Source organism: Meles meles, chromosome 12 (assembly GCF_922984935.1).
Source record: "Meles meles chromosome 12, mMelMel3.1 paternal haplotype, whole genome shotgun sequence".
Classification (NCBI taxonomy): domain Eukaryota; kingdom Metazoa; phylum Chordata; class Mammalia; order Carnivora; family Mustelidae; genus Meles; species Meles meles.
Window position 1 is genome coordinate 74,144,778 of NC_060077.1, and position 15,717 is coordinate 74,160,494.

At 36.2% G+C, this 15,717-nt stretch overlaps 1 protein-coding gene across 1 annotated transcript in view; it reads left to right on the plus strand.

The window, feature by feature from the left end:
* The window catches only part of DCC (DCC netrin 1 receptor), a 1,182,017-nt gene that overhangs the window by 515,450 nt on the left and 650,850 nt on the right, over nucleotides 1-15,717 (plus strand). The gene's annotated exons all lie outside the window — the stretch shown is intronic.

The window sequence follows — 15,717 nt, forward strand, 5'->3', positions numbered from 1 at the left end:
CTGTTACCTCCTTTGTCCAAGCTCTGGAACAGAACACTGTGCACCAGTTATCAATCCCCGTAAAGGACTCCCACGCACTGCTGCCCACTGCATCTTGGTACCAAAGTTGCCAAGGAAAACACAATACGGTCAAGCGCTGGTTAGAACGATGCTTTGCTCGCATTGAGAAGAGACAGAGTAAGGTCAGCCCAGTAGCCGGTGTCAGATGCCACAGCTTGTGGGGCCCCTTGGCAGCCGACACAGGGTAGTTGGCCTGCTCGCATCCCTTCCACAGAGCAGCAGAAGGACCCTACTCCCTCCTCTGTGGAGTCTTAAATACACAAAGCTGCGAGTGTGTCTGAATGCCACTGACGTACACACTGACGCAGAACTATGGAACACTCCTTGAGCCTGAAACAGGGAAAACTATTCTCACTCTAGGCTGTAAACTCAGTACAAGCTGTCCGGGCTTTTCGTCTCTTGGTAAGAAAGTGTTCAAGGTCCTAGTACCATTCTTTTACAGCTGGGTAGCGTCTAGGGACTGCATACCGACTCTGCCCTTCCCAACACAAGCCATATTTCTTTCACGTAGTCTACTATTCTAAGATTCCGGTTTTGTCCTTGTTTTCACAAACATCCCACCCCCTACAAATACTCTCTGCACAACAGCCAGAATGATCTTCAGAAAAATGTAAACCCAATCATGTATTTTCCTTGCTCAAAATCTCTTAATCATTTCTCAGTGTAGATGAAATGAAGTCCAAACTTCCTGAGATGGTGTAAGGCATCTGAATTATCTACCCCCGTCTACCTCTCCAGTCTAATCTTTTGCTAGGCTCCTCCATGCTCAGGGCTCTTCAAAGCTCATGCTCCATTAAAGAACCATGTTTTCTGTTTTGTTTTGTTTTTTAAAGAACTACTTCTTAGTACTTTAATGCTTATTTACATTCATAGTTCATAAGATCTGGCAAGATCAATAAACACGCTTAGAAGAAATATTGTTGCTGATTCTATAAAAACTGTTCAAATATGCTGCTACCTGGGGCTAAAGCTGTTCTAGAGGAATATTTTGTTTCCTACCGCACACATCTGTACCCCACTTCTGTCCCACTTAGAACCAGGGGGAAAACATATCTGTGACTGCTCAGGCTTGCCCCCTTTTTTCACCTTTCTCCTTAGTCAAGTGACCTATGATACATTTGGGAGCAGGAGAATGAGTCCATGACAGAAAGATTTTCAGGAAGGGTGATTTACCATTCTCTCATTTACTGAAATTCTCTTACAACCAAGGGATTGCTGGAGAGTAAGTTCAAAACAGATAAGTCTGAATAAATGAGTGTTTCATGTGCTTGTAGTAGACTTTGATTCGGGTGAGTCTGAGACACATCCCAAACTATGAACGTAGGTGTCAAACATCCATTTTTGTTCTTCTTTTGAATAACTTGTTGTATCAGATATATTTGATGACTCTGGACCAAACTACCAAAAAGTTTGGTAATTCTTTAAAAAGTTTTTATTTGCTCAGGGTCTCAGTACAAAAGGTAGAAAATCACACAAGTTTGGCAGTTAAGCTGAAATACTCTGGCTTTGAATTTTCATTGTGCAAATGCCCAGCATGCGAAGTCACTTCATCAGTTCCAATTTTCTCCCAGTATGTACTTCTAAATCAAAATGAAAATTACATAAGTTTACCAGAAGTCTTTAATCTAAATTATTATTTTTGCTGGGTTTTCTTGATTCTCATGTACTGATGGATTTGTGGGGAGAAAAAACAAAGATATTAAATTATGAGAGAAAAAAATGAATCATTTTAATATACTGGATGTGAATCTTAACTATTATCAAATAATTTTAATCAGTTATGCACTGAAATAAAGTTAATGATCTAACACTATCAATGCTGCCTACTTGAATTGAAAACTTATTTCATTTTGGTTTCTCCTTTCTTTGGTCTATGTCTGCAAGTTCTAAATATATGACTCAGCTACATATTTTTGACAGGGGAAAAAAAACCCCAATCATTTTTTACTGAGAGAAGGATGGTCCTATCAAACGGAGAGTAAAACATATTGGCATGAAACTTCAGTAAGGCCTTTTATTGCCATGTAAAGGCTACCCTGTATATTACTATACCTAATATAGTGTCTAATATGAACTCAGTGCTGCTGGTACTAATAAGAATAAACATTTGCATTAATAGATTGACTAGTAGAAAGCAATTTAATCCTTTGGATAATATGCTCAATTGAAAGTTTGAAACAATCATAACCTAGTAGATTCTTATTTCAGTAATCTTTGAAACATAGGATAATCCCTTGCTGAGTTTTTCTGCTTATTCGCTGTTATTGGGGCTTTGTCATGTTTTGCTTATGAAATATGCTGAATGTGAATCTCATTTTTCTCCTCTGAATTTCCAGAAGGGTGAATCATTACCCAAATAGTAACTGTACATTAACATAAATATAAAATAGTGTAATTTGTCATGTAATGTGATATAACATGTTAATATACACAAATATATCAATAACTTTTTGATCACTAATATGGAGATTAGTCAATATTCATTGAGTATTATGTGTACCAGGGGAGTAATACTAAGACGTAGGAGCTAGTGATTCTGCCCTCATGGAGCTTATAGTACTTCTGTAGTCAAATAGACATGATCTATTATAAAACTGAAGAAGCTCTCTTTAATACCAGTCTCTCATATATGGTGGAAAAAAACAGTTACAGAGATGCCTTAGTGTTTTTCCATTATTTACTGAATTATTTACCATATCTAAAAAATGTTATAGTCTTCAGATTAACCATTGTTTGTTTTGTTTTGTTTTTTTTCCCCACATTGTTCTTCTATCGAAAATGTCCTTTTGGTGGGATGCCTGGGTGTCTCAGTGGGTTAAAGCCTCTGCCTTTGGCTCAGGTCATGATCCCAGGATCCTGGGATCGTGCCCCATGTCGGGCTCTCTGCTCAGCGGGGAGCCTGCTTCCTCCTCTCTATCTCTGCCTACTTGTGATCTCTGTCTGTCAAATAAATAAATAAAATCTTAAAAAAAAATGTCCTTTTGGGTCTAGGGTACCTATTGAAAACCCATTCATTATTCAAGACCCAGTTCATATTCCACCATTTCTGGGGCTCTTTGCTTATTATTCCTTTTCCAACAGACATCACTAAGAATGATTTTATCTCTGCTCCCTCAACGCAGTGTATTATAGTATTGTTCTTGTGTATTTGCTTTTCCAACCAGACTGTGAGTTGTTTAAGGAAAGAAGCTAGTATTAATTGTTAATTTTGCCATTGTATGCCTTAGACAATGAAGATGATGCCTGTCACACATTAGGTGTCCAGTGAATGTTGACAAATTATATCAGTGCGAGTTTGCAGAGAAACAGAACCAGTATTTTCTTAATAACATTTTCTTTTCTATAGCTTCCCTTATTATAAGACTATACTATACAATACATATGGCATATAAAATATGTGTTACTTACCTATTTATGTTATTGGTAAGGCTTTTGTCAACAGTAGGCTATTAGTTGTCAAGTTTTGAAAGAGTCCAAAGTTGTTCATGAATTTTTGATTATACAGAGTGTTGGTGTCCCTAACCCCATGTTCTTCAAGGGTCAGCTATTTGTTTGTTTATTGTAAGGAATTGGTTCATGTGATTAAGAAGGATGAGAAGTCTAAGGACCTGCACTTGGCAAGCCAAAAACCTAGGAGAACAAATGGTGTGTGTTCAGTTTGAGTCCAAAAGTCTGAGAACCAGTAGAGCAGCTGGTGTAAGTTCCAGTCTGAGTCTCGTCTCAAAGGCATCAGGAAACTGATGTTCAGCTTGAAGACAGGAAACTGATGTTTCAGTCTGAAACTGATGTTTAGCTTGATGTTCTCCTCCTCCACCTTTTTGTTCTGTGTAGACCATCAGTGGGTTAGATGAGGGCCACTCACACTGGGGAGGGCAATTTGTTTTATTTAGACTACTGACTCAAATGTGAGCTCATCCAGAAACATTCTCAGAGATGAACCCAGAGTATCTTTTAACCAGATACACTAGTACTCTGAAACCCAGCTAGGTTCATATATAAAATTAATCATCACATTGACTAACTGGCTGAGTGAATGAGCAAATAATTTGGAAATCTCCATGAGTTGATATGAGCAGTGATGGAAGGGGTTCACAGCCAGGTTAACAGGAGAAATTAGACAAAGTAGGGAAAGGATGACGACAATGACATGATAGAAAACAAAATATCACACAACTTTAAATGCTTCCTTTTTTGTTATTTCAATGATTTGGTTGCTTAGAATTAAGTATGATTTACAAGGAAGCCCAACAAATATCAGCCACATTCATAATCGACTTTCATGAATGTTGTGACCATTCATTAGCCATGCATAATGAGATTTAAGCTTGATGGAAAGCCTATGCCTGAATTCTGTAAAACTATTCATTATTATTGATTACAAACCAATCTCAGGTTTTATAATAAGAATTTTATCTGCAGAGTAGAGAATGAAAATAAAGTTATGGTCAAAGCCTGTCGAGGGAGACATCTCTTCATGAAATCAATATGTTCTTGAAGAGTTGTTTGCAATTGAATATGATACACTGAATAGAGCATTAGAATCATTCGTGATTCCCTTTTGCATATTTAAGATACACTTATTTTTTAAAAAAGAAAAATAATTTTCTCTCACTTTTAAGAATGTATAGTAATAAAATTTTACATGGTTGTATACTTTTTAGTACAATTAATCGTATAATTTTCAGTGGGGATGCAATAATTTGTGTAAGCAATCATCAGGTGTAGAATTATCCCACTTTCTATCATTCACTATTTTAAACAGCAATGTACTAAATCATTTTACATATTTAGCTTTTCATATATTTATGGATAGATTCCTAGAAGCAGAGTTCTTAGATTAAATTGTTATGATGAACATTGCCAAATTACCTTTCAGTGGTAGTATATCAATTCATACTTTCAGAAGCATTGTTAGTCATCATTTTGAAACCTTTGCAACATTAATAGGTTAAATTGCTATATCATTTTTGTTTATACAGTTGACTCGAACAACACAGATTTGAATTGCACAGGTCCACTGACATGCAGATTTTTTTCATAAATATACTACAGCACTTTAAAATTGTTTTCCTTATTATTTTCTTAATAACATCTTCTTTTCTCTAGTACTTTTCTGTATGACTACAGTATATGATCATATATAAAATATTTGTTATTGACTATGTTATTGATAAGGCTCTTAGTAGTTAAGTTTTTGGGGAGTCAGTGTTACAGTTGGATTTTTGACTACATGGGGGGATTGGCAACCTTAACTCCTGCATTGTTCAGGAGTCAGCTGTATTTTCAGTTTTTGATTTCTAACAAATGCTTTTCTATATTGGAAGTTTATCCATTAAAAATTCCATTACAGTATTACATGACAACCTGAGGGTTTTGAAGGGGCGGGGGGTGAAAAGCTTAAAATAAACAAAAAACTCCTAATTGATCTTCATTATAAATATGAGTTTCCATTTGGCTTTATATATCTATACAGTTAAAAGACCTGTTTCAGTCATCAAGGGTATGACAGTAAAGTTAAGAGGAAAAGTACCCTCCAGTCAAGAGGTTGCTATATAGATCTTTCTGTAAAAATAGATTCTATTCTAACTTTCATATAGAATAATGACATTAATATTCAATATACTTTGATTAGATTTTATGAAGGGTCTTTAACCAAGAAGACAATAGCATGCACATTTGTGGAAAAGGTGGTAAAGCTTTCTTCATTATTTAATCTTGTGCTGAGAAATAGATATTATATAATAACTCAGATGAATGAAAGAAAAGCTATTAATGCTACCTAGACGAATGCTTCCAGAATCCACCTCTGTTGATGTTGAAGTTAACAAAAGACATGGAGGTGCTGAATCATGCTTGTCTGATTGCTAATAATGAAATCAGGAAGAGCAGGGTGGATGGTATATAGTATAATTCATATCTGAGAACGGTCTGTAGAGAAGAATTGTGTGGAGCTGAAATCCAGCTCTGGATTGTTGGCCAATCTTATGGAGCACATTTTTTAACTTCATCCCTTCAAAGATCAGAGATCACTCTTACCAATTCTTGTAAAGGCACCATGTAAGCTGCCAGAAGCCCTAGTGATGTTATTAAGAAGGGTGGTTTGGAGAATTCTGAATTATTCCATGGATTTGAATATCAGGAGTCCAGTAAGGTTGCTTGGTGAGATTATGATAGATCAGCATTCAAACTGGGTCTTGATCACCCATAGATTAGAGGTGACCCCAAGTTACCACCTGGTTCCAAGTCTTTTGTCTAATCAGTTTTCAAGGACTAGAAAGCAGACCAGTCCTTCAGAGCATTTACAGTGGACAGACCTCTGAGGTGATTCTGAAAAACAGTGATGACATGTCTCCTTGGCTACTTTTTGCCGAGGGGATGAGTTCATTGTGTGTCGCCATTCTTATAGAGCGGGACTGACAAACTGTATGATTTTCCTATATTTGTTTTTCTTTTCATTTCATACTCTGTTACATCCTTCTGAGGTTCAACTAATTACCCACATGGATGTTTCTCATAAGATCACACACTGGGCGAGTAAGGCTGGCACCCACCAGACATACTCACTCAGTTTGTTTCACAATGCCACGTTTGAGCAACGGCTCTTTGGCCAACTACCTAGATGTCTGTAATTTTGCCAATGAAAATGAAGCTAAAACAAAAATCTGGGAAAAAATAAAGAAGGGAAATGATAACTCTCAGAGGACGTACTGGCAGAAATATGCTATAACAAATTCTAAGAATCATTTATTGGTCTTCTGGCTTCCGAAAAAGACCAAATCTAGAGAACTTCTCTTTGGATTACCTTTATTCTCCTCCCTTCAGCTAATTTAGGAATTAAACGAAGGCAAACAAGGTCCTGGCTTTGAAGGGATATAGCCTAGAGGCTTTAATTTGGAGCAAACAAAGCATTTATAGCAGTTCTCTGGCAGGTGTAGAATATCACCACATTGCTGAATATTTTTAAAAACGAGGCATGTTTCCAACCCCAAAGTCTGTCCCCCAATTGATAAGTCTCTTTTTATTAAATGAATTTTAATTACTTAATAATTAGACCTTCCATTTGGAGGAGATGGGGATCCTGATAGTCTGCCAAAGAGGCTAGAGGGCAAATCAGAAGAATGTGCCATTTTCAGATTAGAATTTTAAAAAAGGAATAAGCCCAGTCTCCGGGTGTGTGGGTACATGGGAGGCCTCCCTAGAGGCAGAGTCTTGGCATAAACCTGGGCTGCGAAATGCTTTATTTCTACTTTTGCTTAAAAGCCCAAGTAGTTTAGAATTCAATGAATGAAAGTGCACAGCTAAGATATTAAAACTTTCTGACTGTCTGGGTCCTCCTAGTTTGTGTGGTGTGTGTATGCATGGGTGGAAGGGTCCAGAGGGACTATTGTTCTCATTATTTTAATTCTGGGAGCCTAACACTTTTGATGTCCCTGCAGATTTAGCAGCTTTCATTCATTGCCATGGTGATATTTTACCTCATTTTTTTAGCATCACAAAAGAGAAGCTTAAATGAAAAATGTTTGCTGCTTTTGTTCTACTGCCTCGGTGACAGACAACAGTGTGGTTATGCCTGGTTCCTGAAGAATTCGGTGTTGGCTGAAACCTGATTGATGGTTATAGCCATTGCTCAGGCTGTCCCAGTTGGGTGGGGGCTGACCCAGGGACCACTGATAACGTTGTTCCTGGGGACAGTGATTTGGAAGGAAGGAGGAATGGGGAAATTTCTTTCAAAATGTGTTTCACTGCTCAGCAATTTAAACTTATGAGGCTTGGTTAGAACATTCATGGAAGCACTAGGCATAGCCCCCCCCCCCAATAATTTTTTAGATGAAAGATTTTGTGGTTTGACTTCCTGTATGTATGTATGTATGTATGTGTATGTGTGTATGTGTGTGTATGTATGTATGTGTATGTGTGTATGTGTGTGTATGTATGTATGTGTGTGTATATATATATATATATATCAGCCTTTTCACTTTTTCACATTCCCTGAAGAAAATACATGGTTTCCCTCTCTTTATGCCTCCCTAGCCATTGTAGTCTTTTCTAGACTTCCCAATGTTTAAAGTCTGGGATATTTGCCTAAACAAAAATATCTTATGGATAATACATTTTTCATTCAACGAATATTTGATGTACAAGGATAGATCATGCACTATGCTATGTCTGAGCACAGAATACAATAGACTTGGCCCTGCTTTTGTGGAGTTTTACATATTAGCTGGGAAGATGGCTGTTAAATCAATGTCATCGCTAATTACAGTTGAAGTAAGTGCTGCAAAGGAGACATGCAGAGATGATCCGTTCTATCTAGGCTTGGGGGAGTCCTCTCTGAGGAACTGAGAATTCCGGTATGGCACTGGTCACACTTAAATCCCAGGTATTCAAGTGCTGTGTTAGTGAAGAGCTTAACAGTGTTGAACTTTACTTCCCTTCTCCTTGCATGGGTAGGTAGTAAATGTTTTAGGAAAGAATTGTGGTTATAGCTGTTTAACAGGCCTTGAGCATCATTAACAAAGTAACATATATAAGTGGTCCCATAATGAATCCTTTTACTGTGAAAATTAGTACTAAAGAATAACTGAAGGATCTTTTACAAAAATCAAAATAAACAGGGTAAGACCCATTTCTCCATGGTACTTGCGTAATGGTTGTATATGTCTTGCTAACAGCACTTAATGCTTCCTATACAACTATTATTAGGATAGTTAATGTCAATAAAATTTCTGATACTGAAGCCCAGGCACTTTTACTCACTGTTAGGAACTTACAAAATTTGAATTATAAGTGTCTGTGTTTATCATTTCTGGGACAGGAGATAAAATGGAGCTCCCACACATGTCTTGACTTTTCCAAATGCAAAACAATATGTTGTCTCCTTTTAATAGTTCTCAAACTCATCCTTCCCTTGTAGTTGCTGGTCTTTGTTAATGCACAGAGGTGCAGATATCATGTGAACCTGCAATTTGACTGGCAGGGGACACTTCCCGAGAGTCCAAGTGTTGCTAGATTGAAAGCTGCCATAGTATCCTGGGTCAGACTAAGTGTGAAGGTAGGAACCTTGAATGCAGTTCATTCTTGGAAACAGCCTTTCCTCCAAGGTAACAGTGAAAAGCCTCCTGAAAGCATCAAAAAATTAAGTCTATCAAAAAATAAAAGAAGAAGAAAGTAAGTGTGCATGCTATTTTCCAAAGTGCCATATTTCAGACTGAAGGTTTTCTCTGAGAATACGTGTTAAACCACAGTTCACCCAGCACTGTGCAGCTACATCAAGGTTGAGGAGTTTGGGGATACTGATCTACAGAGGAAATTCCTTTTGACACATTTCCATGGGTTGGGGAAATAAGGTATTTTAAGAAATATGATAATTCAGCACTAAAACTTAAAAAGAAAAACAAGCAATCATACATATTGTAAACATCGGGAGGAATTTTGCTCCTATTCTAGTTCCGTCTGTAAAGTGGAGACAGGGACACTTACAGGTCTATCGTGCGGGTTATGTGAGGTGATTTATAAAGGAACTAACAATAGTGCAAATGATAAAACTGAGACCTCGCCTGAATTCATCCAGCTGGATAAGTGGCGGTGCGTAGAATTGACCCCAGGTTATCTGGCACCCATGTGTCTCCTTTACCGTCCCCGACTACTGCTGAACATGCGAGCTTGTGGTACAGACGCACTCAGACGCAGTTATCAACATTCAGGTATCTCCATGCTCTTTTTAAACATTTAGAGTCACCTAGAACCTCAACAAATTTCGTGTATTTTGTTTTTCTTTCAGGAGATATTTGATATGCTCTGGAGAAATAAACTACCCCTCTCCCCCTCCAAAAAAAAAACAAAAACCCACATATGCAAACATGTAAACACTTTTCAGTATTTTATTGGTATAAGCAGCTTTGTCATAATATCTATAAGTTATCACTGCTGTAAACATGTAAAAAAATGCAAAAAACAGTTTCTGATAAGCAAGACTGGACAAAAGGTGATTTTTTTTTTGAGTCAGTCCCTTAAGAATAATCATAGTTTTGATACGTAGATATTTTCTTTTTTAGAGGAAACTTGATAAATACAATTAAGAGGAAGTTGGCTTAGAGAGTAGACCAGTTCAACAGATCCAATAAATATTTTGCCAGGGTTATAGAAGATGAGCATAGAAAATGCCTTGCACTAGGTTCTTGGGTACCAGCATTTGGGGCATAAGACAATTCTAGAAAAAACTGGGGATATTGGAGTTTCTTAAGTGAAGCAAAACCCTTGGTGATTTAGGAACACTGATCTTTTACTATGTTTGAACTATGTTAGGGTGAGAAAAGAGTAGAGCTAGGAAGACCGCTTTTGCTGTGATGACAGTGGATCAGATGTGTCTGAGTCAAACGTTTTTCAGGAAAAGTCTCTTGTGGATCAGGTAGCTATTTTTCATGAGGATCTAGTTAACGTTATAGTGGTATCTCTCTGTGCATGAAGCATGGGAATCATTTGTATTGCCTTAGAGCATTAAATGGCTCTTCCAAAAATACTGTATTTCATTCTTACGAGTCACAGTGCGTTTTAATGTTCGTAACTAAGTGCTCATACTCATGCCTTGAAAATTTAGTACTAAGGTGATAGCCTGTAACTTCTTCTTTTAATACTGTTGCTTGGTTGTTACACCACCAAGAGACGTGAGTGCTAAAATTTGGCACAATATTGGGAACATTAATTTAAGCCATATAGAGCCTTGTAAACTTAGAATTGCTTTTTGATGTGTTGGGTTTGCTTTGCAGAGACAAAAAAGAAAAAGCTACAAATCATGTTAATAATTTCTCACTGTGTCAAATAATCAACTATTTGAAATTTTCAAATATTATTACATCATTAAATTTTAAATAGGATGCAATTCTGATCTCATTTATTAAAATAATCATAGAGTGCATACTAAAAATCATGTGGAATATTAGCCAATTCCATTAAGTCTAATTATGTTAATATACAATCTTATGTCTTGTGTATGATTCTTCTAGCTCGTTTGAAGTTTACATAAAGGAGCTGGTTGTTGAGTATTAGTTTGAATTCAGCCGTACCTCATTTTATTGCACTTTGCTTTATTTTGCTTCCTAGATATTGCAGTTTTTACAAATTGAAGGTTTGTAGCAACCCTGTGCCACATGTCTGTTGGCCCCATTTTTCCAATAGCATTTGTTCACTTTGTGTCCCTGCATCACGTTTTGCTAATTCTTCCAATATATCAAACTTTTTTCATTATTATTATATTTGTTATGCTCACCTGTGATTAGTGATCCCAATGTTACTATTGTAATTGGTTTGAGACACTATGAACCATGTTCATATAAGATGACAAACTTAATCTACAAATGTTCTGTGTGCTCTGACTGCTTCACCAACAGGCCATTCCTGCATCCTTTTCCCTCTACTTGGGCTTCCCTCTTCCTCAAGACACAGTGTCGAAATTAGAACAATGAATAACTTTTCTGTGGCCTCTAAGTGCTCGAGTTAAAGGAAAAGTCATTCATCTTTCATATTAAAACAAAAGCTAGAGATTATTAAGCTTAGGGAGGAAGGTACATCAGAAGCCAAGACAGCTCAAAAGCTAAGCGTTTGCCCCAAACAATCAATTGTGATTCAGCCAGATTGTGCAGAGGAAAACTTCTTGAAGGAATTTAAAAATGCTATTCCCATGAACACAGAAATGATAAGAAAGCGAAACATCCTTATTGCTGATATGGAGAAAGTTTTAGTCGTCTGGATAGAATGTCAAACAAGCCATAACATTCTCTTAAGCCAAAGTCTACTGCAGAGCAAGACCCTAAATCTCTTCAATTATGTGAAGGCTGAGACGGGGTAAAGAAGCTGCAGAAGGAAAGGCTGGAGATAGCAATCCTTGTTTAATGAAGTTCAAGGAAAGAGTCCACCTCTATAATACCAAAATGCAAGGAGAAACAGCAAATGGTGATAGAGAAACTGTAGCAAGTTATCCAGGTCTAGCTAAGGTAATTAATGAAGGTGACTACATTAGACAACAGATTTTTAATGTAGACAAAATAGCCTTCTCTTGGAAGAAGATGTCATCTAAAATTTTCATGGCTAGAGAGGGGAAGTCAAAGCTTCAAAGGACAGGCTGACTCTCTCCTTAGGGACTAATGTAGCTGGTGATTTTAAGTTGAAGCCAGGGCTCATTTACCATTTTGAAGATTCTTGGGCTCTTAAGAATTGTGCTAATTCCACTCTGCTCTATAAATGGAACAACAAAGCCTAGATGACAGCACATCTGTTTACAACATGGTTTACTGAATACTTTAAGCCTACTGTTGAGACATACTGCTCAGAAAAAAAAAATCATTTCAAAATATTACTCCTCTTTGACAAGGCACCTGGTCTCTCCAGAGCTCTGTTGGAGATGCACAACAAGATTAATGTTTTCATGCACAACATCCATTCTGAAGCCCATGGATCAAGGCATAATTTGGACTTTCAAATCTTATTATTTAAGAAATACATTTTGTAAGGCTATCGCTGCCATTGATAGTGACCCCTCTGATGCAATAGGGCAGTCAATTAAAAACTTTCTGGAAGGGACTCACCATTCTAGATGTCACTAATCCTATATATGGTTCATGGGAGGAGGTCAAAGCACCAACATTAACAGAAGTTTGGGAGAAGTTGATTTCAACACTCATGGGTGAGTTGAAGGGGTTGAAGAATTCAGTGGAGGAAGTAAATTATGGATGTGGTGAAAATAACCAGAAAACTAGGTGTAGAAGTGGAGCCTGAAGATATGATTGAATTGTTGCAGTCTGGTGATAAAACTCAAATGGATGAGGAGTCACTTCTTACTGATGAGCAAGGACAGTGGTTTTTTTGAGGTGGAATCTACTCATAGTGAAGATGTTGGAAACATCATTGAAATGAAAATAAAGGATTTGGGATATTACATAAACTTAGTTGAAAAAGCAGCAACAGGGCTGACTCCAATTTTGAAAGAGGTTCTACTCTGAGTAAAATGCTATCAAAGAGCATCACATGCTACAGAGAAATTGTTCACTAAATGAACAGTCAGTCACTGTAACAAACTTCATTGTTGTCTTACTTTAATAAATTACCACAGCCATCCCAGCCATCAGCAACCACCACCCCCTGATCAGTCAGCAGCCATCAACAGTGAGGAAAGACTCTCTATTGGCAAAAAAGATTTTAAGCTGCTGAAAGCCCAAATGATGCTTAGCTTTTTTTTTTTTAATGTTATTAGTTTTTGATGTAATGTTCTAAGATTCATTGTTTACGTATAATACCCAATGCTCCATGCAATATGTGCCCTCCTTAATACTCATCACTGGGCCAACCCATCCCCCCAATTCCCCCAGCATTTTTTAGCAATAAAGTACTTTTAAATTAAGGTATGCTATGTATTGCTATTGCACATTTAATAGATTATAATAGAGTGTAATCACGACTTTTATATGAACCAGCAAACTAAAAAGTTCATTTGACTTACTTTATCACAATATCCTCCTTATTGAGTTGCTCTAGAACTGAACCTACAATATCTCCAAGGTATGCTTTCACCCTTTCATTCAATATTTTATTTTATTATATTTATTAACTAGAATTTCGTGAGTGAGTTTTTGGAACACACAGACATTTAAACATAAAGTAGGTATTGAGAAATTTATCCCTTGTGTATAACTTATACAAGAGTGTATAGCTGAAAATATACAAGTATCCAGATACTTCATCAATTTATTCAAAATATTTTTCCTGTGTTTTATAAAACACATAATCTGTATGTGTAGGTAAATTACTCCAACTTTATTTCTTTAACTACAAAATAAAATATAAGAAGTGAAGGCCAAGAAGAAAACTGTTAAATAAAAAAAAAATTTGAAAAAAATCTGTTGTCCTACATAACACTTGCAACATCTGGCTGACTATCTATTGCAGTTTTGCCTTGTGTAGTATATACAGCCATTATCTGTTTAAGTACATGCTTTAAATCTATACTTTAGCAATCGGTTTTATTAATGTACTTAAATTTTGAATAGACTAGACGTGACACTACAAAGAGTGTAGAAACTGGATTTTGAACAATGAGCCAGGACACAAGTTAGCAGATTCCTTTGGTCTTTACTCAGTGGTAAATCTAGCATAGTTACGGAATAATTCTGGATACAAAATAAGAATAGAATTATGCATGTGGCTGGCACCCCCTGTTGATACATTTGTAGCAGGGAGACAGACAAATCCAGGAATCCAGATTCTAACGTCTTAACTGGGGATCTAGATAAATAATTTTAGTACCTTGTGTTTGGGATAAATTTCAATTGATAAATTAATATTTACACAAGTATGAGTGGTTCTGCATGGTCTAGAATTAACTTACTTAAGAACAGCCTTAATATTGCGTTTATAGATCTGCAGGTCTGTTAATGTGAATGGAGGTATAATGAGTGGCAAACCATCTTTGATATCTTCTACCTATTCTATATGTGATATTGATATAATTTCCTATTTCATAGATTCAATTATCTGGTGGTTCAAATAGTCTAATCCCTGAAAGAGATAATGAAATCCCACTTTCAGCTACAGAAGGAGACTTCTCTACAGCATTTATGATTATCTCCCATATTTAATTATGATGTTTTAATGAAGTCATCTTCTCTTTCCCCCTTTGACTCCCCCAATTTTTTTTTTCAAATTGTAAGGAAAGTTAGGTTTGTGAGAATTAATAGACCCAAAATAAAACTAATAGTAGTTAAAACTGAGTACCATAGAATTTGTTATTACCTACATATTGATGGAAAATTTATTGGTAAAATTTGATCCTGGGCCTAGGAAATTTTGACTCAGTTAAAACAAATCTATAAAATCAAAAACATCACAGTAACATAAAATATGATCAGAAAAACTTGATTTGAATCCCAAAATGATGACTGAATTAAATTTTATTATGAAATGAATACACAATGAAAACAATTCCAAAAAGATTGAAGTGAAAATCAAAATATTGGAATATAACTGTAATGAATGAAACATGAATCAAGGAATTTAAAATTTTTAATTAAATGAACTCTAGAAAATAAAATTGCTAATGTTCTATCAGTGATGGCATAATTCATTCAAATATGTTTATATTTAAAAACTTTTTACTATCAAAGCACTAGGGTCATAAATATATATCCATCTGTTCACAAAAAGGGCAAGATCAAAATATTTTCTACCCTTCTCATGTACAACATCATGATATAAGGGACTTCTCTTTCACTATGCTCATGCTCAGTAATGGTCAATTTATTTTCTTTTTGTCATTTCTTTTTTTTTTCTTTTTCCTACATTTGCTTAATCATCCATATGAATGCATCTTTTTCACATATTACTGTACATGAACATCACAGTGGTTGTAGGAGTTGAGTTAGCTCTTATCACATATTATAGCCCATAGAAATGAACAAAGTTACCAAAGGAATCTTACAGAGTAGATCACCCGGACAGGCAGGAAACACAAGCTAATCTAATTCATTTTCTCAGTATACCACAACTATAACTGGCAAATACTGATGATCATTTACCTGAAGCAGTCAACCCAAACAAGAGTGTTCTCTGTTACTATAATTAGTGGTTAATGTCACCCATCTTTATTAAAATTGCTGTAGGCCATGCCAT